Below are 23,224 nucleotides of genomic sequence, written 5' to 3' on the forward strand. Positions count from 1 at the left end.
TTCATTAGCTTCCCCCACTCCACGAGCTTATACACATTTAATTCAAAAACTTTTTACTTTTCCAATGAAATTGAACTTTTTTGTCACCTCACCAATGCACATACACACATTAAATTTGTTTTAAAAAAAAAAAAAAGAAAAAAAATGCATACACAAACATACAGATAAGTTTTTACAAAATTGTACATGTTTTTTCCTTAATTTTAACGCGTGGTCTTTACTAGTTAGATTAGGCTCCATAGAGTGAATGAGGTATTATGGTAAATGTTGCCAGTCAAGAGTAAGACTCCAAGTCATCATTGTTCTCCTTTATCACAAAGACCCTGTACCCTTCCCCTCCCCAATTTCTTATAGAGCCTTGTGCCTAATTTTGTTGTTTAAGAATTTTTTGTTTGTATTTTCAATTTTTTCTGTGACAATAAAATATATAAATAAGATCAAAGTGTAGTATTTGTTCTCAGTGCTCTATGCGGTCTGCCTCTGAAGTGCAAGTCGTGAGTTTTGGGGTTTTTTGACCAAAAGTCTCTTTTGCTTCTTTCTTGCAAGGACCAGCCCCTTCTTTAGGAATTTGGACCCGCAAGGACTTGTTTTGTTTCTTTGTTGTTGTTTTTGTTGTTTGTTATTGCCCACTCTGGGCAAATTACTAATTGTTGCTTTCTTTCTCCTTTACAGATAGTCTGGGTCCAGCTAGCGCTTAAGCAGCCGGCAGGGCCAAGGGATACCGACGTGCCTTTTTAGGCGAAGGTCCCCTTGGTTTCCAAATCGGCGGGCGTCTAGTTGGGCTCTGGGCCCGCAGAGTGGAGCAAGCCTCTGCTCCTGCCACCTTGGGGGACGCCCCAGGTGTAGAGTCCGAGAAGGGTTGGGGGGGGGGGGGTCCCCGCAAGGCACCCCCAGTACGAAAAGGGTAACTGGGGTTGCTACCCCGCTGTCGGTGGTCGGTTCGAGAACGGTTCCGGGGGTCGCTGCCCCCAGTGCGGTCAGGGCGGTTCCGGGGGTTGCCACCCCGAAAGGCAACCCCAGTTCGGTTGGGTTGTGTGCGGTGCAGGGGGTTGCCACCCCTAAAGGCAACCCCAGTTCGGTCGGTCGGAGCGGTTCGGGGGGTTGTCGCCCCGAAAGGCAACCCCAGTAGGGTCGAGGTGGAGTCAGTCTGTGCCCCAGAAGCAGCAGCGGTGGTGGTAATGGACCTGGAGGCAGCAGCAGCAGAGTACCGTGCTAAGGAGAAGCGGCCATGGACAACCCCTGCATCCGGGGTGGCTTCTACGAAGGAGCAGGGGGTGGACATAGGTTGGAAGGTCACCACCAAAAAACAAAAGAGAGCGGTGAAAAAGTGGTGGGTCTTGGAAGAGGAAACAAGAACCCCTCTGACAAGATCGCAGTTAGAGAATAGCAGCCCGAACAAGTTAGTAGCGGAAGGTCTGCGGAGGGCAAAATCGGCATAGGTGATAGTGGTGGATGGGTGCTCCCCGGCGGTGGGGGGGATCTGCAAATGCGACGCCAGCCAGTGTGATCGAGTGGCCAGCCCTTACACAGAGTGACACTTCCCCAATACCAGCAGGGCAAACAGTAGCAGAATCAGCCGGGACCATCTCACGAGCTGAATCTGGGAAATCAAAAAGTGTCTGGGGGCAGAGGAAGCAAGCAAAGAAAACCCCCCGAGTACTATCGGGAGATGTTAGAAGGCAAATTCCGGGAATATGTCAGCGGTAACCAGATGAGAATAGTAACAGGGGCACTGGGGGATATCAAGGAGAGGACGGTCTCTTTGGTGACCCTGGAGACAAACGGAAAAGGGCTCACGGGGGTGGCCCCGGAAAAAATGTTTGAAATCTTAGGCTATCTAAATATCCCGTGGGATCTTCTCCTGCCATCAAAGGAGGAGGCGGAAAAGCTAGCAGGAGGAGAAATCATGCGTCTTAGACCAGAATACATGTCGAAGAGGAGAGCAGGTGTCACGGTGCTAGGGGTCCCAAGCTTCATAGGAGAGGACCAGCTGGCCCAGTTTGGAGAAGTCAAGGAAATTCACCCAACAAAGGTACCTAGAAACATCCAAACTAGGTCATATAAAATATACATGAGGGTAAACCGAGAGAATTTCCACAAGATCCCGGCGCAGCTAAACTGTGAGGGCTGGCAAATGGCGGTCATCGTTGAAGGGAGGAAGCCATATTGCTGGCACTGCATGAAGCCGGAACGTGTCCCACTTCTGTCCTCAAAGAACTTAAGTGCTAGGCCTAAACTGGCCGGATAGTGGAAGTTCAACAGCACCTTGTTGGAGCTGGAGGACTACCGGTTGAAGGTCACTGAGCTAATTCAGCGGGCTTTAGTGGGGGCGGTTACAGGGAGTAAGTGGTGGGTTAGTCTTAAGGCCAAAATTAGGCGCTTCTCTGTCCAGTATAGCCAACGCCTCGCGTTAGATAAGGCTAAGGCAAAGAAGCGTTTAGAGGATAAGCTGACCCGGACGGTGGAAGGGAGGGATCCACTAGAGTTAGCACTAGCTAAACAAGATCTCAACCGCTTGGCTAGCGAGCGGTATGAAGGTCAAGTAGTTAGGACTAGGTTAAACAAAGTTTCCAACGAGGCTGTGAATGTTGATGCTATTGAGCGTAAGGCTGCTTTAAGGCGCGGTTCGGATGGGTACATTCGTAAAGTACATAACCTGGAAGGACACGCCCTAGTATCACCCAACTACCCAGACTCAGGGTCGATGAGTTTGGCAGCTATTTGGCTGACTCGCCCCGCCTCACGGCGGCTCGAGCGGCTAGCTGTGATGGTCTTATTACTGAAAATGAGGTAATTACTGCGTTGAAGCAGGTCGGCTATAACAAGTCCCCGGGGCTTGATGGTTTACCCTACGAGTTTTACTTGAGGCTGTCGCCCATGTTGGTCCCTCTTCTGAAGGATATGTTCAACCATTGGTTTGCCCAGGGTTCCATCCCTGGACAGGTGACCAAGGGTGTGATCACATTGCTGAGGAAAGGTCAACGGCATGGTGGGGGGGGGAACTTTGATGATTTTAGGCCCTTAACTCTGCTAAACACAGAGTTAAAGATTTTGGCAAAGATTCTTACGAATCGCTTGCAGCTTGTCATCACTGATTTGATCGAACCGGACCAGACTTATGGGGAGATCGATTCAAGACAATTTGCATTTGATACGCTCGATCATAGAGGGGACAGAAGACGACGCCGAAGCCGCGCTGATCAGTTTAGATCAGTCCAAGGCATTCGATAGGGTCGACCATCGGTTCCTAGGATCTGTGTTAGAGGCCGCCGGATTTAATCCGGACTTCCGCAAGTGGATCTTTGTTCTGTATGACAGGCCAACGGTGGCGGTGCAGATCAACGGTAAGCTATCGGAGTCATTCGCTGTCTCTCGGTCGGTGCGACAGGGTTGTCCGCTGTCGCCTCTGTTGTATGTCCTGGCGTTGGAACCCCTCCTTCGCAATTTAAGGGACGAGGCGGCTACACCAGTCCTGCGCGGAATAGCTCTCCCTGGAGGCACACGAGCCAGGGTTTCCGCGTTCGCCGATGATGTCACCGTGTTCGTGTCTTGCCACACAGACGTTCAAGCGGTGGTCGAGGCGCTCGCTCGATACGAAGAAGTAACAGGGGCCATCTTCAACCGTAGCAAGTCTGTTGGCCTGCGGTCGGGGGCCTGGACCGGGGTAAACTCGCTTCCAGGTATTTTCAGCTGGACCGATGGACCGGTCCGCATTCTCGGTGTCTGGTTTGGACCGGGACTTCAGCTGGAAAAGAATTGGTCGGAAGTACAGTCTAAGGTCAAATCGTCAGTAAAGACTTGGATTGGAAGGAAATTGTCCTTGAAGGGTCGGGCGGAGGCGTGTGCTACATACGTCTTTCCGCTCATCCTTTACCGTTTGTCTGTACTTCCTCTCCCTGCAGAAGGACTAACCCGCTTACAAGGGCGCCTCGATTCACTTTTGTGGAACGAGGGTAAGCATTATGTCTGCAGAGAGGTCTGTGTTCAACGTCCGAGCGAGGGAGGCCTGGGTCAGCCCAGTCTCTTGTGTCATAGAAACGCCGAGAGATTGGCTTTCCTGGGTCGTTTGCTTGAAGGAGACGCTTCTTGGGTCCCTGTGGTTGAGAACTCGTTTCCCAATCTCAAACCCAACCCTTCGGTAGAAGGTCGTCGTAGACTGAAGGGGGAGTCCAAGTTCTCCGAATGCCGGACCGCTCTTAGAGCTTTGCCGGGGACCAGTGTCCTCGATCAGCCAAGGAAGAAACTATATCGGGATTTAGTGGAGGGGACCGCGAAGGATCCACTTTGTAGGCGGATGGGATGGTCGATGGAGGTTGTCCGTTCTCAATGGTGTTGGGTGCCGGGACGGGAGATTCTGAATAACTCTGAATTCTCCCTGACTTGGCGACTGGTCCGAAATGCGCTGCCCCTCTTCGACGAACTTTTCCGGTATAAAGAACATACCAAGTGCTTCTGTCCGTGCTGTGACGAACGCGAGCCCGAAACGATCGAGCACGCGTTTCTTAGTTGCAGCCGGATACAGCCCTTATTAAAGTACGTCGAGGGGGTAACAGCTCGCATCGATGCCGAGTACCTGCTCGATCTTGACGTAGGATGTTTTGTGTACAACATGGAGCCGCCGTTCCCCAGGGAGGAAAGAATGGTTTTCCTGGCGATCCTAGCAGTAGCGCGAATGATCATTTGGATCACGCGCCTCAAGTTGGTCCGCGAAGGGACATCTGTTCCTGATCGGGATCTGATCGTTTACTTTAAACATTTGCTTAAAGTAAAGATCAGATGCGATTGGAAGAGGTTGCCTAGAGTGGAATTTGACAAGAGGTGGGTGCACAGCACTAGTCTGTGCATCCGTCGAGGAGCCAAGTTTCAATTCGTGTTCCCTCCTTGAGCATGGCACGGGCGGTGCTGAGTCCTTTGGAACCTATCCCGCCTTGGTCTTAGCATAGTTCAGTAAAGAGACTCTTGACTGGTGGTACAAACGAGATCCCAATCCTATTATTATTTTTGGTACTAGAGAACCTCTGAGTCTACCCACTCCCCTTTGTCACATATTTGTTTTGAATAAATCCCATTCCTCCCTCACTACTCAGAGGTCACCGACCGACCCCTCCACCCACTGCTTTATTTTCCCCCACTCCTGGTAAAGCTTTTTTCCCAAACCCTTCCTTAGGGATTTCCCTGCTTGTTTTCAGTTCCCCAGAAAACAGTGGGGAATCTAGCCGCTAGAATAGTACAGGGGGGTCAATACTAACAACCCAGTAGGATTTTTATTTTATGTTGAATTGAACTTTTTTCATTAGCTTTCCCCATTCCACGAGTTTATTTAATGTTAATTCCAACTTTATTTTTCCAATGAAATCGGACTTTCTTGTCACCTCACAAATGCACATATACACACTATATTTGTTTTAAAAAAAAAAAAAAAAAAAAAAAATGCATACACAGACACACAGATAAGTTTTTACAAATTGTAAATATGTTTTTTCCTTAACGCTTGGGATTCACTTGTTAGATTAAGCTCCACAGAGTGAATGTGGTATTATGGTAAATGTTGCCAGTCAAGAGTAAGACTCCAAGTCATCATTGTTTACTACTAGTCACAAAGACCCTGTACCCTCCCCCTCCCAATTTCTTATAGGGCCTTGTGCCTAATTTTGTTGGACTTATTAATTGTTGTTTGTACGTTTTTGTATGTTCAATTGTTTTTTCGTTCAATAAAATAAATAAATAAGATCAAAGTGTAGTATCTGTTCTTCAGTGCTTACTGCGGTCTGCCTCTAAGTCGAGCTGTGAGCTTTTGGCCTTTGGCGAAAAGTCTTTTTTCTTTTGCCTCTTTTGTCTTGCGAGGACCAGCCCCGTCTTTGGGGATTGGACCTCCTCGAGATCTTTGTTGTTGATTTTTTGTTTTGCTTATTAACTGTTATTGTTTTTCGATTTCTTGCAGATAGTCCGGGGTCTAGCTAGAGCTGAAGCAGCCGGCAGGGCCAGGGGATACCGACGTGCCTTTTTAGGCGAAGGTCCCTTGGTTTCCGAATCGGCGGGCACTAGTTGGGCTCCGGGCCCTCAGCTAGATGGAGCAGGCCTCTGCTCCTGCCACCTCGGGGGACGCCCCAGGTGTAGTGTCCGTGACGGGTCAAGGGGGTGCCATCCCGCAAGGCACCCCCAGTTCGAGAAAGGTTCCCGGGGTCGCCACCCCAGAGAGTTCGGTATCGGTGTTCGGATCGCGAGCGGGGGTCGCTGCCCCCAGTCCAGTGGTCGAGGCCACTGGCGTGAGTAGGGAAGGGGTCGAATCCCCTTGGTCGAGGTCGGCCGCGGGGGTCGCCGCCCCCAGTTCGAGACGCGTGTCGGGGGTTGCTGCCCGCCGTAAAGGCAACCCCAGTTCGAGTATGTTGGTTGCTGCCGCTGATAGCTTGATGGTCGCTGGGGGGACCGCCCTGCAGGGTACCCCCAATATGGAGGACGCAGATCTGGGGGTTGCTAGCCCTAACGTAGCCGTAGGCAAAGTGGGGGAAAAGCTGCCAGGGAAAACACCAGGGGCCATGACGAGAGAACAGGTGGCCGAAGCCTGGAGAAACTCTATGAAGGAAACAACAGGAGGTGAAGAGGCAGCAACGTGGAAGGAGGCCCGTAAAAACCGGAAACGGCCGGTAAAGCATTGGTGGGTCACCGACGAGGGTCCCCCAACAGAGACGCAATCGGAAAAGAGCAGCCCCAAAAAGCCATCGACGGAGGGACTACGGAAAGTCAGATCGGAAGAGGTCATTGTAGTAGATGGGTGCTCCCCGGGCTCAGGGAGGGCGTCGGAAAAGGAAGCGGTTCCAGCCAGTGCGGAGGATTGGCCAGCCCTCTCCAGGGATGATTCACCAATACCGGCTGCACAAAAGGAGGTGACAGCTGCCTGGTCCGGTGCAAGATTTACAGCAGGAGTTCCAGGAGGCAAAAAGAAGACCCCCCAATATTATAAAGACCTCCTGGAAAATAATTTTAAGGATTACGCGGCTGGCAGTGTAATGAAGGTGGTGCCAGGAGTCCAGGAGGCAATTCAGGAACGATCAATCGCCTTCCTCACCTTCGACGAGAAGGGGAAGGGACTAACAAGGATCCCAGCCGAAAAGATCGTAGAAATCCTGGGTGAGCTGCGGATTCCGGCCCAGTACATGGTGCGACGTTTTTTTGCCATGTGGAATATCCTTTTGCCAACGAAGGAAGACGCAGAGAGGCTGGCAAAAGGAGATCTCACCTGGAAGAATTTTCGACTGCGGCCGGAATACAAATCAAAGAGGAGGGCAGCGGTCACGGTGAAGTGAGTACCCAGCTTTATCTCAGAGGACCAGCTAGGCGCCACGATGTCGCAGTACGGGGAGGTTGAAAGTGTGCAGCCGGTGATTGGCCCCCGAGGAATTCGGATGGGGGAAATAAAATTGGACATGAGAGTGGACCGAAAGGAGGTCGAAAAAATCCCCTCCCAACTATCATGCGAGGGCTGGACCATGCTGGTCATCGTTGAGGGGAAGAAGGCCGCACTTCTGGTTCTGCCAGAAACCCGGCCATGTGTCCCGCTTCTGTCCCAAAAGGATAGAAGCCGAAAAGGAAACAATGGTGAAGAAGCCGAACGAGGACAAGGCGGCGGACAAGGACGAGGCCGGCACCTGGAGCAAGGTGGTCTCCAGGAAGATGAAGAAACCAGAGGTGGCCGCTCCCACAAAAACACCCAAAGGAGCGGCGGTGTCGGCCAAACGAAAGCTCAGGGTCAGCTCCTCCGAGTTGGAAGGAGAAGAAGGAGGAGTGACGAAAAAGGACGCAAAGAGAGAGAAGAAGACAGCAGAAGACCGTGAGCATCCAACACAAGCCCCAGAAGAGGATGTCCAGGCCACCCCTCCCCTATTCAATACCCCTCCAGAGGAAAAGGAGCCGGGCGAAGCTCCAGAAACACCAATGGAGGCTGAGGAGCCAACAAAGAAGCAGCCAGAAGAGAAGCCTGCAGCCCCCAGAGAAGTGAAGACCAGAACGCTTCCCGTCTGGCCGGGGGAGAAGATTTGTGAAGTTAGTGTGGAAAAACGGTCAGCTACCTCAATGGTAGACAAAAGTAATATCTAAAAACCCTCGAAAACCTCTCAAAGGTGGACGAGAAGGAGGTCGCTGATCCCAGGAATTTCGCGGATGCTCCTCAGCTGATCACGTTCGTCCGGCCAAATAGGGGAGGGCGAGCAAAAGCGTTGTGGAGGATGTTGGAGGCCAGCAAAACAGCTTTCAAGGGCCTAAAGATATTTGACGGGGAGCACCCATCACTAAGGCAAATTGGAAAAAAATGCGAGGGTCGGGTCCCCGTTTATGTTCACCCCTCCCTGTATAGGGCTCTAAAAATTACGTTTCCTCTGGACGTTGGGGGCCTGGCCAGAGACTGACGGCTTACGTCCGACCTGCTCTCGGGCAGTCTTGGCCAGGCCTTTGACGTCCTATCCCCCGAGGACTTCAGACCCCTAGTTGACGAATTCTACTAGGTAGGGAAGCATGGCCACAGGCTTGAACCTGGCTAGTTTAAATGTGAGGGGCATGAGATTTCGAAGCAAGGCTGCTCGCTTGCTGAGGGATCTCGTGGCCCTTGAGGTAGATGTAGCTGCGTTGCAGGAGACCCACTTTGTCGGGCCTGGGGATTGCAGTGTGCTGGTCAACGACTGACGTTTACTCAGTATACGGCAATCTCCGTAGCAGTGGGGTTTCTGTTCAAGTAAGTCGCACCCTGTCTGCGACGGTTACCGTTATCCACGCCGATGCTCATGGGAGGCTGGTCGTGGTCGATGTTGCCGTTAAAAGCGGCGCGTTCCGGATTGTGGCAGTTTATGCACCTAACATCCCCAGCGTGAGGGTTTCCTTTTTTCGGCGGGTGGAGGTGTTTCTCTCTTCGGGTCCGGAGCGGGTAGTGTTAATGGGGGACTGGAATGGCGTCCTGGACCCCAGCATAGATAAGGTCGGGGAGGTTAGAGGGTCGGGGCGGTGTGAAAGCAGCCTGTCTGACCTGATGGCCTCGTGCGATCTGGTCGACAGGTTCCGTCTGGATCACCCCGGGAGGGAGATGTGGACGTGGCACGGTACTTCGGCTGTCTGTCCAAGCACATACTTGGACAGAATGTTAATTAGAAGGGGCGACATAGATTTCCTATCTTGTCCCACGTTCCACTGGCTAGGTCATTCGGACCACAAACTCGTGTTGGCCCGTTTGAAGTTAGGTAATAGGCATAAGTTGGCTGGCTACTGGAAGTTGAACGCCTCCTTGTTGGAGTCGGAAGACTTCCGGGAGCAGCTGACGACACTAATCTAGAGGGAGTTAGTGGGGGCGGTTACCGGGAGTAGCTGGTGGGTTAAGCTTAAGGTGACCATTAGGCGCTTTTGTGTCCAATACAGCCAACGCCTTGCGTTAGTTAGGGCTCGGACCAAAAGGCATTTAGACAATAGACTGACCCGGGCGGTGGCAGGGGGGGGACTCCCTAGAACTAGCTCTAGTTAAGGAAGACCTGAATCGCTTGGCTAGCGAGCGATACACAGGTCAGGTAGTTAGAGCTAGGTTAAAAAGAGTCTCCAACGAAGCCGTGAACGTTGACGCTGTTGAGCGTAAGGCTGTTCTAAGACGTGGCTCGGATGGGTACATTCGGGAAGTGAAAGACCTGGAAGGGCGCTCTCTCGTGTCGGCGCGGGAGATCTGCAACGGGTTTCGACAACATCTGGAGGAGCGATTCACCCAACTACCCAGACTCCGCGACCAGGAGTTTGGCGGCTATTTGGCTGGCTCGCCCCGCCTTACTGCGGACTGAGCGGCTAGCTGCGAGGGGATGGTTACGGAGCCTGAGGTCATTACTGCGTTGAAGCAGGTAGGCCTCAAAAAATCTCCGGGACTTACGAACTTTATCTTGGAAGACGCCATCCATCCCCGTTATCCCCGACCCCAATTTATTTTCCATACAAGTCCCTAGTTCCTCCACTCCCCCCTAGGGAACGACCTGCTTGCTTTCACCCTTTCCCCCCGGGGGAAGAGGACCGGAAGACAGTAGGCGTTTCATACGACAGACCAGCCGTTAGGTAGGGAGGGTCCCCTTACTAACCCGCCCCCATAGGCATTTTATTGAGTTGTTTTCTTTTTCTTTCTTTTTGGGTGTATTCTAGTTTGCCCCCCCTCCCCATCATCCCGTTTTCTTCCCCACTTCCCCCCTTACTGGCCTTGGTGCCTAAGTTGTATCAGACCCCAAATGAGGGCCTGACAGTAGATAATGCCAGGTCCGGGGCCGGTACAACTAAATATCATCGCTTCTCGGCCTCTTCTGGCTAAGATCAAAGTGTAGTATCTGTTCTTCAGCTTACGAAACTTTTGCTCTTTCCAATTGTCTGAGAAGGGATCTGCCACCGGGCTCTTTAGCCAGGTTAAGGCATTCACTTGTCCACAAGGACCAGACCCCCTCCTTTGGGGAGCCAGGACCTTGTTGTTAGTCTAAGGTTTTTTAGTATTAAGTAGTTTTAAGTAGTTTTAAGTTCTTCTTTTCTCCCTCTCTCTGGGAGGAATGTCTACTTCGCCCTCTTAATTAACTAGCGGCACTCTGACCCGCTAGTCTTTTGTCTTCCTTCGCTGCTCTCCCGTTGGATCGAGCAGACCGGGTCTCTTTGTCGCTTCCTGTTGGGGTTGTTTGTGGGAAGGGTTTTGGGGTTAATACCTCTTCGTTTTTGCCTTCTCTCTGGGCAAAGATGCCTTTCCCTCTCTCCTCTTAATTGCGACGCGGCACTCTGACCCGCTAGCCACCACTGCGTCTCACTTCTCTGCTCTCCCCCCGCAAGGGGGGATCGAGCTGACTAACCCGACTTCCCCGCAAGGGGAGGTCAAACCTCTTTCTCTCTTCGCCCCTGGCCACCCCCTCCATCCCATTTGTCCCACGTACTATTTTATTTTTTCCTCCCTCCCAGGCCTGGTCTGCATCAGCGACCAACACTCCCCCCCACGATGCCGAGCAGGCGGGGATCACCACCCCAAATGCGGAGCATCTCTCCCCCTGAAGAATCCCCGGATAAGGGAGTAAAATCTCTGCCCCGGGCTGCTGAAGAAGAGAAACCAGCCGTGATGTCATGCAGCAAGGTAGGGCCGCAGCCCGCGGCGACCTTGGAAGAAATGGGCGGGGTAGGGCCGCAGCCCGCGGCGACCCCAGACAACAAGGCAGGAGCCTCCACAAAGACTCCCCACGAGGGCAGCGCCACCAATCTACGCGCGGCCAATGCTGAAAAGGCAGTAAAGGCTGCGGATTCTGGGCCAGTCACTTTCCAAGGCTCAGAAATCAGCCAAGAGATACCCGGGAAGGTCTCCTCCGATCCCCTAAAGGGCAGCTCCCCAACAGCAGAAGAACAACAGATAGACGATACAATCACGTCTATCAAAGCTCTCTTTGAGCAATCTAGCAACACCCCGCCCTGCAACACCGGGGACCCGAAAAAGGGAACACCACCCCCAGCCACTCCTTCAACATCTTTCAGCGGGGGTGCATCCCATGGAGGGGAGACACCTTCAAGTCCAGGAGTAAGCCCAAGCAAGCAACCACCCAAGAAGGGCAAAACCAACACGGCCACCAAAGTAACGGAGGACTGGCCGGCGTTGAGCTCCGGCAGCAAAACATCCAAGGAATGGCCAGCCCTGAACGCCAGTAAGGTCCTCCACAAGGACGGAAATCCCACACCTGGGAAGGAGGAAGGGATTTGTCAAGCAAAGAACGGAGAGAGCGGTTCCCAAGGTGAGGAAAAGAAGGCTTGGGGCCCACAGCAAAAGCAACTCTCTCCGCAAGATTACAGGGACCTGTTCGAAACAACCTTCAAGGACTACACGGAAGGGAACATTATAAAACCCCTTCCGGGAGCAGTGGAGGAGCTTCAACATCGCGTCATCTCGTTCATTACGGCGGACACCAGAAGTAGAAGCCTCACTGGGGTTGGCCAGGAGACAATGACGCAGCTCCTCCAGGATTTAAAGGTCCCTGCAAGTTATATAGTCCGGAGGAGCTATGCCAAGTGGGAGTTGCTGCTGCCTGACAAGGGAGAAGCGGAAAGGCTGTCCAGATCCAACATCACCTGGAAGCACTTGGCACTCAAGCCGGAATACCAAGGGAAAAGAAGGACAACGGTGTCAGTGTTGGGAGTCCCCTGCTATCTGGGAGCTAAACAACTAGGCGCCGTTCTAAGCCAGTACGGGGACGTGGAGGCCATCTGGCCAGTGAAAGGTCCACGCAACCTTATGACAGGGAACTACAAGCTGTCTATGAGTGTGGATCTGGACAGCTTCGAAAAAATCCCCGCAGTCCTGAAATACGGAGACTGGACGCTTTCAGTCATCGTGGAAGGAAGACGACCACATTGTTGGCACTGCCTAAAGCAAGGCCACATGGCAAAGGATTGCCCTAAAAGACCAGCAGTAGGACCACCGAAGCAACAGCCCCCTCAACTACCAGCAACAACAGCAGTACCAGCGAGCCACGATGAAGAAGAGGGGTGGAGCAAAGTGGTCCGCAGAAACAGATCAGCAAAAACAGTTAACGACAGCACAAAACAGAATCAAAAAGAACACTTCAACAAGCCAAGCACATCGAATAGCAACATCAACAAACACAACACAGACACCACAAGAAAAAACACCCCTGGCACAAACAACACAAACAAAAAGATTACAGACACCAACACCATAGAAAACAAAAGCACCACAAACACCGACACCAACACTGCAAACACAGACAACAAAACAAACAACAAACACACAACAGACAAAAACACCCCGGCAAAAATCGCAAGCCACCCAGAAAAGTCCTCTAAGGCAGAGGAGATGGAAATACAAACCTCCTCCGCCAAGAGGAAGCTACCAGCGTCTCCGACTGAATCGGAGGAGGAAGCAGTGTTGTCAGAACGAGAGGAGGGGGACAATACTGCGGATAAGCCAGCAAGGAGGAAGGGGAGGAAAAGTAGCAAAAGGAAGAGGGAAGCGGCACAGGCAGAGGAGATTACCAGCGAGCAATCGACTCCTCAGGAGACGCCAAAGCCAAACCCCTCCTCTAATAACACCATTACACCAAACCCCCCTCCCTCCGCAAAACTGAGCAAGCCTAAACCCGTCAGAACAGAGAGGACTAAGAAACTCCCTTTCCTGCCGGGGGACAGGATCTGCGAATTGGATTCGCATCTACCAATTCCGGACCTTAAGGGTCAACAAAAGGTCCGGTATAACCAGTTAAAAAACTTTTCCCACGTCGGAGGCGATAATGTTGCTGACCCGACCAACTTCAAGGACGTTCCCTTGTTGACCACGTTTATCAGGGCCAACAAGGATTCCCGAACTGAAGCCCTTTGGGCAATGATCAACGAAGCGAAGGTTGCTATCCCTGGCCAGCAGTTGGTGGATGAGGAGCATCCTTCGCTAAAGAACTTACTAGTTAAATGTGAGGGTAGAATCCCCCTGTACATACACCCCTCCTTTTACAGGGCACTCAAGCTAACCTTCCCGCTGGACGTGGGAGGCGTGGCCAAGGATGGAGTACCCTCGACTGATCTACTTACCGGGAGCCTCGGCCAGGCCTGCCACGTCCTTACTGCCGAGGATTTCAGACCCGTCTGTGACACTGCCTAAGGTAAGTGAACATGTCTTTGAACTTGGCCACTTTTAATGTGAGGGGCATCAGGTGTCGAAGCAAGGCCTCGCGCGTTGTTAGAGACTTGGTGTCCCTTAAGGTAGATATTGCCGCTATCCAGGAGACCCACTTTGTTTGTGACGAGGATTGTCAGGTGCTGGTAAACGATTACGATGTCTACTCAGCATATGGCAATACTTATAGTCGTGGAATCTCCTTGCTAGTGAATCGCACCCTGTCAGCGTCGGTGAATGTTGTTCACGCAGGCGAGGACGGGCGGGCGGTCGTTGTTGATGTTGCCATTAATTGCAGTGTTTTTCGGATTGTCGCTGTTTATGCTCCTAATTCTCATGGAGAGAGGGTATCCTTTTTTCGACGGTTGGAGGGCTACTTAGTGGATCCGGAACGGTTAGTGTTAATGGGTGATTGGAATGCAATCCTTGATCCCAATATAGATAAGGTCGGGGGGGCTAGCGGGTCGGTGTGGTATGACAACAGTCTGTCTGACCTGATGGCTTCGTGCGACCTCGTCGACAGATTTCGTCTGGATTACCCGGGGCGGGAGATGTGGACGTGGCATTCCGTAGTGCCTTCCCATCCGAGTACTTACTTGGATCGGATGTTAATTAGAAGAGGCGACGTAGACTTTCTATCGTGCCCCACGTTCCACTTGCTAGGACACTCGGACCATAAACTCGTTATGGCCCGTTTGAACTTAAGTGCTAGGCCCAAACTAGCCGGATACTGGAAGTTCAACAGCACCTTGTTGGAGCTGGAGGACTACCGGTCGAAGGTTACCGAATTAATTCAGCGGGCTTTAGTGGGGGCGGTTACAGGGAGTAAGTGGTGGGTTAGCCTTAAGGCCAAAATTAGACGCTTCTCTGTCCAATACAGCCAACGCCTCGCGCTAGATAAGGCCAAGGCAAAGAAGCGTATAGAGGATAAGCTGACCCGGGCGGTGGAGGGGGGGGACCCCCTAGAGGTAGCACTAGCTAAACAGGACCTCGGCCGCTTGGCTAGCGAGCGGTATGAAGGTCAGGTAGTTAGGGCTAGGTTAATGAAAGTCTCTAACGAAGCTGTTAATGTTGACGCTGTTGAGCGTAAGGCTGCTCTAAGACGCGGTTCGGACGGGTACATTCGGAAAGTGTATAACCTGGAAGGACACGCTCTGGTATCGACGCGGGAGATTTGCGGGGGGTTTCGGAAGCATCTATCGGAGCGCTTCACCCAACTACCCGGACTCAGGGTCGATGAGTTTGGCAGCTATTTGGCTGACTCGCCCCGCCTCTCGGCGGCTCGAGCGGCTAGCTGTGATGGTCTTGTTACGGAACATGAGGTCATTACTGCGTTGAAGCAGGTCGGCTACAACAAGTCCCCGGGGCTTGATGGTTTGCCCTACGAATTTTACTTGAGGCTGTCGCCCATGTTGGTCCCTATTCTGAAGGATATGTTCAACCATTGGTTTGCCCAGGGATCCATCCCTGGACAGGTGACCAAGGGAGTGATCACATTGCTGAGGAAAGGTCAACGGCATGGTGGGGTGGAAAACTTTGATGACTTTAGGCCCTTGACTCTGCTAAACACAGAGTTAAAGATTTTGGCAAAGATTCTTGCGAATCGTTTGCAGGTTGTCATCGCTGACTTGATCGAACCCGACCAGACTTATGCTGTGAAGGGGAGATCGATTCAAGACAATCTTCATTTGATTCGCTCGATCATAGAGGGAACAGAAGACGACACGGAAGCCGCGCTGATCAGTTTGGATCAGTCCAAGGCGTTCGATAGGGTCGACCATCGGTTCCTGGGATCTGTTTTAGAGGCTGCCGGATTTAATCCGGACTTCCGCAAGTGGATCTTTGTCCTGTATGATAGGCCGGCGGTAGCGGTGCAGATCAACGGTAAGCTGTCGGAGTCTTTCGCCGTCTCCCGGTCGGTGCGTCAGGGTTGTCCGCTGTCGCCTCTTTTGTACGTCCTGGCGTTGGAACCCCTCCTTCGCAATTTAAGGGACGAGGCGGCTACACCAGTCCTGCGCGGAATAGCTCTCCCTGGAGGCACACGAGCCAGGGTTTCCGCGTTCGCCGATGACGTCACCGTGTTCGTGTCTTGCCCCACGGACGTTCAAGCGGTGGTCGAGGCGCTCGCTCGATACGAAAAAGTCACAGGGGCCGTCTTCAACCGCAGCAAGTCTGTCGGCCTGCGGTTGGGGGCCTGGACCGGGGTAAACTCGCTTCCAGGCATCTTCAGCTGGACCGATGGACCGGTCCGTATTCTCGGTGTCTGGTTTGGACCGGGACTTCAGCTGGAGAAAAACTGGTCGGAAGTATATGGCAAGGTCAAATCGTCGGTCAAGACTTGGATTCGAAGGAAATTGTCCTTGAAGGGTCGGGCGGAGGCGTGTGCCACATACGTCTTTCCGCTCATCCTTTACCGTTTGTCTGTACTTCCTCTCCCTGCACAACGCCTAACCCGCTTACAAGAGTGCCTCGACTCACTGCTGTGGGACGAGGGTAAGCACTATGTGTGCAGAGAGGTCTGTGTCCAAAGTCCGAGTGAGGGAGGCCTAGGTCAGCCCAGTCTCAAGTGTCATAAAAACGCTGAGAGATTGGCTTTCCTGAGCCGTTCGCTAGAGGAGAACGCTCCATGGGTCCCCGTGGTTGAGAACTCGTTTCCCAATCTCGAACCTGACCCCTCGGTAGAAGGTCGTCGTAAACCGAGGGGGGAGCACAAGTTCTTTGCCGAATGCCGGACCGCACTTAGAGCATTGCCGGGGACCAGTGTCCTCGAACAGCCTAGAAAGAGCCTTTATCGGAAGTTAGTGGTGGGTACCGCGAAGGATCCTCTTTGTAGGCGGTTAGGTTGGTCGATGGAGGTTATCCGCTCTCAATGGAGTTGGGCGCCGGGTCGGGATTTTTTGACTAACTCTGAATTTTCCCTGACCTGGCGACTGGTCCGAAAGGCACTGCCCCTCTTCAACGAATTCAGCAAGTACAAACAACATACAAGCGCCTGGTGCCCGCGCTGCGACGAACACAGGCTCGAGACCCTCGGGCATGCGTTTTTTAGTTGCAGCCGGATCCAGGCCCTATTGGAATACGTCGAAGGGGTAACGGCCCGCATCGATGCCGAGTGCCCGCTCGAACTCGACGAAGGATATTTTGTTTACAACATGGAGCCGCCGTTCCCCAGGGAGGAAAGAATGGTTTTCCTGGCGATCCTAGCAGTGGCGCGCATGGTGATATGGATCACGCGCCTCAAGTTGGTCCGCGAAGGGATATCTGTTCCAGATCGGGATCTGATCGTTTACTTTAAACATCTGCTTAAAGTAAAGATCAGATGCGATTGGAAGAGGTTGCCTCGAGCGGAGTTTAATAAGAGGTGGGTGCACAACACTAGTCTGTGCATCCGTCGAGGAGCCAAGTTCCAGTACGTGTTCCCTCCTTAGGCATGGCACGGGCGGTGCTGGGTCCTGCGGAACCCATCCCGCCTAGTCTAGCATAATCAAGTAAAGAGACTCTTGACTGGTGGTATAAACGAGATCCCGCCCCTGATATTATTTTCGGTACTAGAGAACCTCTGAGTCCACCCGCTCCCCCGTTACCTGCTTTTGTTTTGGATGTAATCCTGGTCTTTCCCCCAATACTCAGAGGTCACCAATCAACCCCTCCTCCCGTTGTTTTTCTTTTCTCCTATTAAGGTTTCACCCCAACCCCATATAGGGATCACCCTGCTTGTTTTCGGTTTCCCGGAAAACAGTGGGGAGTCTAGACATTAGATTAGTAGGGGGGTCAATACTAACAAACCAAGTAGGCTTTATTTTTTTTATGTTTAAATTGAACTCTTTTTACTAGCTTGCCCCACTCCACGTGCTTATATATATTAATTGATTACAAACTGTACATAACTTTAATGAATTTGAACTTTTTTGAACTTTTAACAAATGCACTCACACACCACTTTGTTTTTGTTTAAAAAAAAAAAAAAAAAAAAAAAAAAAAAAATGCACACACAACACACAGACAAGTTTTTTGCAAATTGTAAATATGTTATTTGTACACTGAACGCTGGGGTTATTAGTTAGATTAGGATCCACAGAGTGAATGAGGTATTTTGGTAAATGTTGCCAGTCAAGAGTAAGACTCCAAAGTCTGCATTGTTAATAATGTTAAATAGTCACAAAGACCCTGTACCCTCCCCCTCCCAATTTCTTATAGGGCCTTGTGCCTAATTTTGTTTTTAGTAATTATTGCATGATTTTTGTAAAATGTATTTTTTATAAAGATAATATGTACTTTTTACCGGAAATAAAATATATAAATAAGATCAAAGTGTAGTATCTGTTCTTCAGTGCTTGCTCTGGTCTGCTTTTAGTGTGTCGAGTTGGGAGCTTTTGGCCTTTGGTCAAAAGTCTTTTTCTTTGGCCTCTTTTGGCGTCTTGCTCTTGCGAGGACCAGCCCCTTCTTTGGGGATTGGACCTCCTTGAGAACTTTGTTGAATTTTTGTTTTGTTTTTTTTTATTAACTGTTGTTTTCCATTTTCTTTCAGATAGTCCGGGGTCTAGCTAGAGCTTAAGCAGCCGGCAGGGCCAAGGGATACCGACGTGCCTTTTTAGGCGAAGGTCCCTTGGTTTCCGAATCGGCGGGCACTAGTTGGGCTCCGGGCCCTCAGTTAGATGGAGCAGGCCTCTGCTCCTGCCACCTTGGGGGACGCCCCAGGTGTAGTGTCCGAGACGGGTCGGGGGGGTGCCATCCCGCAAGGCACCCCCAGTTCGAGAAGGGTTCCCGGGGTCGCCACCCCAGAGGTCGGATCGAGAGCGGGGGTCGCTGCCCCCAGTTCAGTGGTTGAGACTACTGGCATGAGTTCGGAAGGGGCGAGATCGGTCGCGGGGGTCGCCGCCCCCAGTTCGAGACGCGTGTCGGGGGTTGCTGCCCGTAAAGGCAACCCCAGTTCGAGTGCAGCGGTCGCTAAGGCAGGTGGAATGATGGTTGCGGGGGGGGGATGCCCCGTGGGGTACCCCCAATGAGGTGGTAGAAGACCAGGGTCCTAACGTTGCCATCATAGAAGTCCCCCCAACTGTAGCTATAGGCAGAGCAGGGGCTATGACAAGGGAGAAAGTGGCGGAGGCTTGGAGGAACTCCATGAGGGAGTCGAAAGGAGACGAGGAGGCTGCGACCTGGGAGGAGGCGCGGAAAAACCGTAGACGGCCGGTGAAGCGTTGGTGGGTCCCGGACGAGGGTCCCCCAACTGGAACGCAATCCGAGAAGAACAGCCCCCAAAAGCCGTCAATGGAGGGCCTCAGAAAGGCAAAATCGGAGGAGGTAATCGTGGTGGATGGGTGCTCCCCGGGGTCAGGGAGGGCGTCAGCGACGGAAGCAGTACCAGCCAGTGCGGAGGATTGGCCAGCCCTCACCAAGGACGATTCCCCAATTCCGGCTGCACAAAGAGAGGTGACAACTGCATGGTCGGGCGCAAAGACAAGTACGGCGGTTCCAGGAGGCAAGAAGAAGACCCCCCAGTACTACAAAGACCTCCTGGAAAATAATTTTAAGGAATATGCGTCCAGCAGTGTTATGAAGATTGTTCCAGGGGTACAGGAGGCCATACAGGAGCGGTCGATCGCCTTCCTCACCTTCGACGAGAAGGGGAAGGGACTCACCAGGATCCCGCAGGAGAAGATGGCGGAAATATTGGGAGAGCTGCGGATTCCGGCCCAGTATATGGTTCGGCGTTTTTTTGCCATGTGGGATATCCTTTTGCCATCAAGGGAGGTTGCAGAGAGGCTGTCAAAAGGGGATCTCACCTGGAAAGGATTTCGACTGAGGCCGGAATACAAGTCTAAGAGAAGGGCAGCTGTTACGATTAAGGGGGTGCCCAGCTTCATCTCGGAGGACCAGCTGGGTGCCACGATGTCCCAATATGGAGAGGTTGAGAGTGTGCAGCCGGTGATTGGGCCCCGTGGAATAAGGATGGGGGAGATTAAGCTTGAGATGAGGGTCGATAGGAAGGAGGTAGAAAAGATCCCCTCCCAACTATCTTGCGAGGGTTTGACCATGTTAGTTCTGGTAGAAGGGAGGAGACCGCACTGCTGGTCCTGCCAAAAACCTGGCCATGTGTCCCGCTTCTGTCCCAAAAGGATAGAGGAAGAGAAGAAGAACAAGGGGCAGAAGCCGGCCGAAGAAAAGGCAGTAGAAAGGAACGAGGCCAACACCTGGAGCAAGGTGGTGTCCAGGAGGACCAAGAAAACAGCTGAGGTGTCCGCTCCCACAACAACACCCAGAGGAGCGGCGGTGTCGGCCAAACGGAAACTCAGGGTCAGCTCCTCCGAATCAGAAGGAGAAGATGGAGGAGAATCCAAGAAGGATGCAAAAAGAGAAAAGACGGCAGAAGAAGACCCTGAGCATCCGCCAACAGCCCCCGATGAGGATGTCCAGGCCACCCCTCCCCTATTCAATACGCCTCCAGAGGAAAAGGAGCCGGGCGAAGCCCCTGAAACACCAATGGAGGCTGAGGAGCCAGTAAGAAAACAAACAGAGAAGCCGGCAGCCCCCAGAGAGGAGAAGACCAGGAAGTTTCCTTTCTGGCCGGGGGAAAGGATATGTGAAGTAAGGATGAGTGAGACGGTCAGCGACCTCAACGGGAGACAAAAAAAACACCTCAAGTCCCTCGAAAGCCTCTCAAAGGTGGACGAGAAGGAGGTCGCTGATCCCAGAAACTTCCCGGATGCTCCTCAGCTCATCACGTTCGTCCGGCCAAATAGGGGAGGGCGAGCGAAAGCGTTATGGAGGATGTTGGAGGCCAGCAAAACAGCGTTCAAGGGGCTAAAGATATTCGACGGGGAGCACCCATCACTAGGGCAAATAGCCAAGAAATGTGAGGGGCGGGTCCCTATTTATGTTCACCCCTCCCTGTATAGGGCTCTAAAAATTACGTTTCCTCTGGACGTTGGGGGCCTGGCTAGAGACGGACGGCTTACGTCCGAACTGCTCTCGGGCAGTCTTGGCCAAGCCTTTGACGTCCTGTCCCCCGAGGACTTCAGACCCCTAGTTGACGAATTTTACTAGGTAGGGAAGCATGGCCACGGGCTTGAACCTGGCTAGTTTGAATGCGAGGGGCATGAGATCTCGAAGCAAAGCTGCTCGCGTGCTGAGGGATCTCGTGGCCCTTGAGGTAGATATAGCTGCGTTGCAGGAGACCCACTTTGTTGGGCCCGGGGATTGCAGTGTGCTGGTCAACGACTTTGACGTTTACTCAGCATACGGCAATCTCCGTAGCAGTGGGGTTTCTGTTCTAGTAAGTCGCACCCTGTCTGCGACGGTTACCGTTATCCACGCCGACGCTCATGGGAGGCTGGTCGTGGTCGATGTTGCCGTTAAAAGCGGCGTGTTCCGGATAGTGGCAGTTTATGCACCTAACATCCCCAGCGAGAGGGTTTCCTTTTTTCGGCGGGTGGAGGTGTTTCTCTCTTCGGGTCCGGAGCGGATAGTGTTAATGGGGGACTGGAATGCCGTCCTGGACCCCAGCATAGATAAGGTCGGGGGGGTTAGAGGGTCGGGTTGGTGTGAAAGCACCCTGTCTGACCTGATGGCCTCGTGCGATCTGGTCGACAGGTTCCGTCTGGATCACCCCGGGAGGGAGATGTGGACGTGGCATACTAGTGCGGCCTCCAGTCCAAGTACATACTTGGACAGGATGTTAATTAGAAGGGGCGACGTAGATTTTCTATCTTGTCCCACGTTCCACTGGCTAGGTTATTCGGACCACAAACTCGTGTTGGCCCGTTTGAAGTTAGGTAATAGGCCTAGGTTGGCTGGCTACTGGAAGTTGAACGCCTCCTTGTTGGAGTCGGAAGACTTCCGGGAGCGGCTAACGACACTAATCTAGAGGGAGTTAGTGGGGGCGGTTACCGGGAGTAGCTGGTGGGTTAAGCTTAAGGTGACCATAAGGCGCTTTTGTGTCCAATATAGCCAACGCCTCGCGTTAGTTAGGGCTCGGACCAAAAGGCACTTAGACGATAGACTGACCCGGGCGGTGGCGGGGGGGGACTCCCTAGAACTAGCTCTAGTTAAGGAGGACCTGAATCGCTTGGCTAGCGAGCGATACACAGGTCAGGTAGTTAGAGCTAGGTTAAAAAGAGTCTCCAACGAAGCCGCGAACGTTGACGCTGTTGAGCGTGGGGCTGCTTTAAGACGTGGCTCGGATGGGTACATTCGGGAAGTGAAAGACCTGGAAGGGCGCTCTCTCGTGTCGGCGCGGGAGATCTGCAACGGGTTTCGACAACATCTGGAGGAGCGATTCACCCAACTACCCAGACTCCGCGGCCAGGAGTTTGGCGGCTATTTGGCTGGCTCGCCCCGCCTTACTGCGGACCGAGCGGCTAGCTGCGAGGGGATGGTTACGGAGCGTGAGGTCATTACTGCGTTGAAGCAGGTAGGCCTCAACAAATCTCCGGGACTTGATGGTTTGCCCTATGAATTGTTCTTGAGGCTGTCGCCCATGTTTGTGCCCCTTCTGACGGGCGTGTTTAACCACTGGTTTGTCACGGGCTCGATCCCGAGACAGGTTACCAAAGGAGTGGTCACGCTTTTGAAGAAGGGGAACCAACCTGGAGGTGGGAATCTAGACGATTACAGGCCGATCACTCTGCTTAACGCAGACGTGAAGATTTTGGCTCGCGTTCTTGCAAACCGGATGCAGGTTGTTATCGGTGACTTGATCGAACCGGATCAGAATTACGCTGTGAAGGGTCGATCAATTCAGAACAACTTGCACCTGGTGCGCTTGATCTTAGAGGGTTTAGAAGACGACACGGAAGCCGCGCTGATCAATTTGGATCAGTCCAAGGCGTTCGATAGGGTGGACCATGGGTTCCTGAGGTCTGTTGTGGAAACCGCCGGCTTTGGTCCGGACTTCCGCAAGTGGGTCTCTGCTCTGTATCGTGATCCCGCGGTAGTGGTGCAAGTTAATGGTAGGTTGTCGGAGTCCTTTGGGGTCTCTCGGTCGGTGCGGCAGGGCTGTCCGCTGTCGCCTCTGCTCTATGTCCTGGCGTTGGAGCCCTTCCTTCGCAAATTAAGGGACGAGGCGGCGAGACCAGTCCTACGCGGCATTGCTCTACCTGGCGGCCGATTTGCCAGGGTGTCCGCGTACGCTGATGACGTCACCGTTTTCGCAGCTTGTCGTAACGACATCGAAGCGGTGATAGAGGCGATCGCTGAGTACGAAGTTGTTACAGGGGCCGTGATCAATCGCAGCAAGTCCGTCGGCCTGCGGTTGAGCGCCTGAACCGGGGTAAACTCGCTTCCAGGTGCGTTCGGCTGGACTGATGGCCCGGTTAAGATCCTCGGCGTGTGGTTCGGGCCGGATCTCCAGTTGGACAAGAATTGGTCGGAGGTACAGACGAAGGTCGAATCGTCGGTCGTGTCTTGGATTCGAAGGAAATTGTCCTTGAAGGGTCGTGCGGAGGCATGCGCCACTTACGTGTTTCCGCTGATCCTTTACCGTTTATCTGTTCTTCCCCTGCCTGCGGACCGCTGTAAGGCTTTAGAGCGCCTCCTTTTTAAACTGCTGTGGAAAGGAGGAAAGCCGTATGTCCG

At 52.6% G+C, this 23,224-nt stretch overlaps 1 pseudogene; it reads left to right on the forward strand.

Moving 5' to 3' along the window:
- Positions 1–10,292: 10,292 nt before the first annotated feature.
- LOC145263465 (U2 spliceosomal RNA) lies at positions 10,293–10,468 on the forward strand (annotated as a pseudogene).
- The last annotated feature ends 12,756 nt before the right edge of the window (positions 10,469–23,224 follow it).

This window comes from Euprymna scolopes, chromosome 38 (genome assembly GCF_053919585.1).
Source record: "Euprymna scolopes isolate OS-2025 chromosome 38, ASM5391958v1, whole genome shotgun sequence".
Classification (NCBI taxonomy): domain Eukaryota; kingdom Metazoa; phylum Mollusca; class Cephalopoda; order Sepiida; family Sepiolidae; genus Euprymna; species Euprymna scolopes.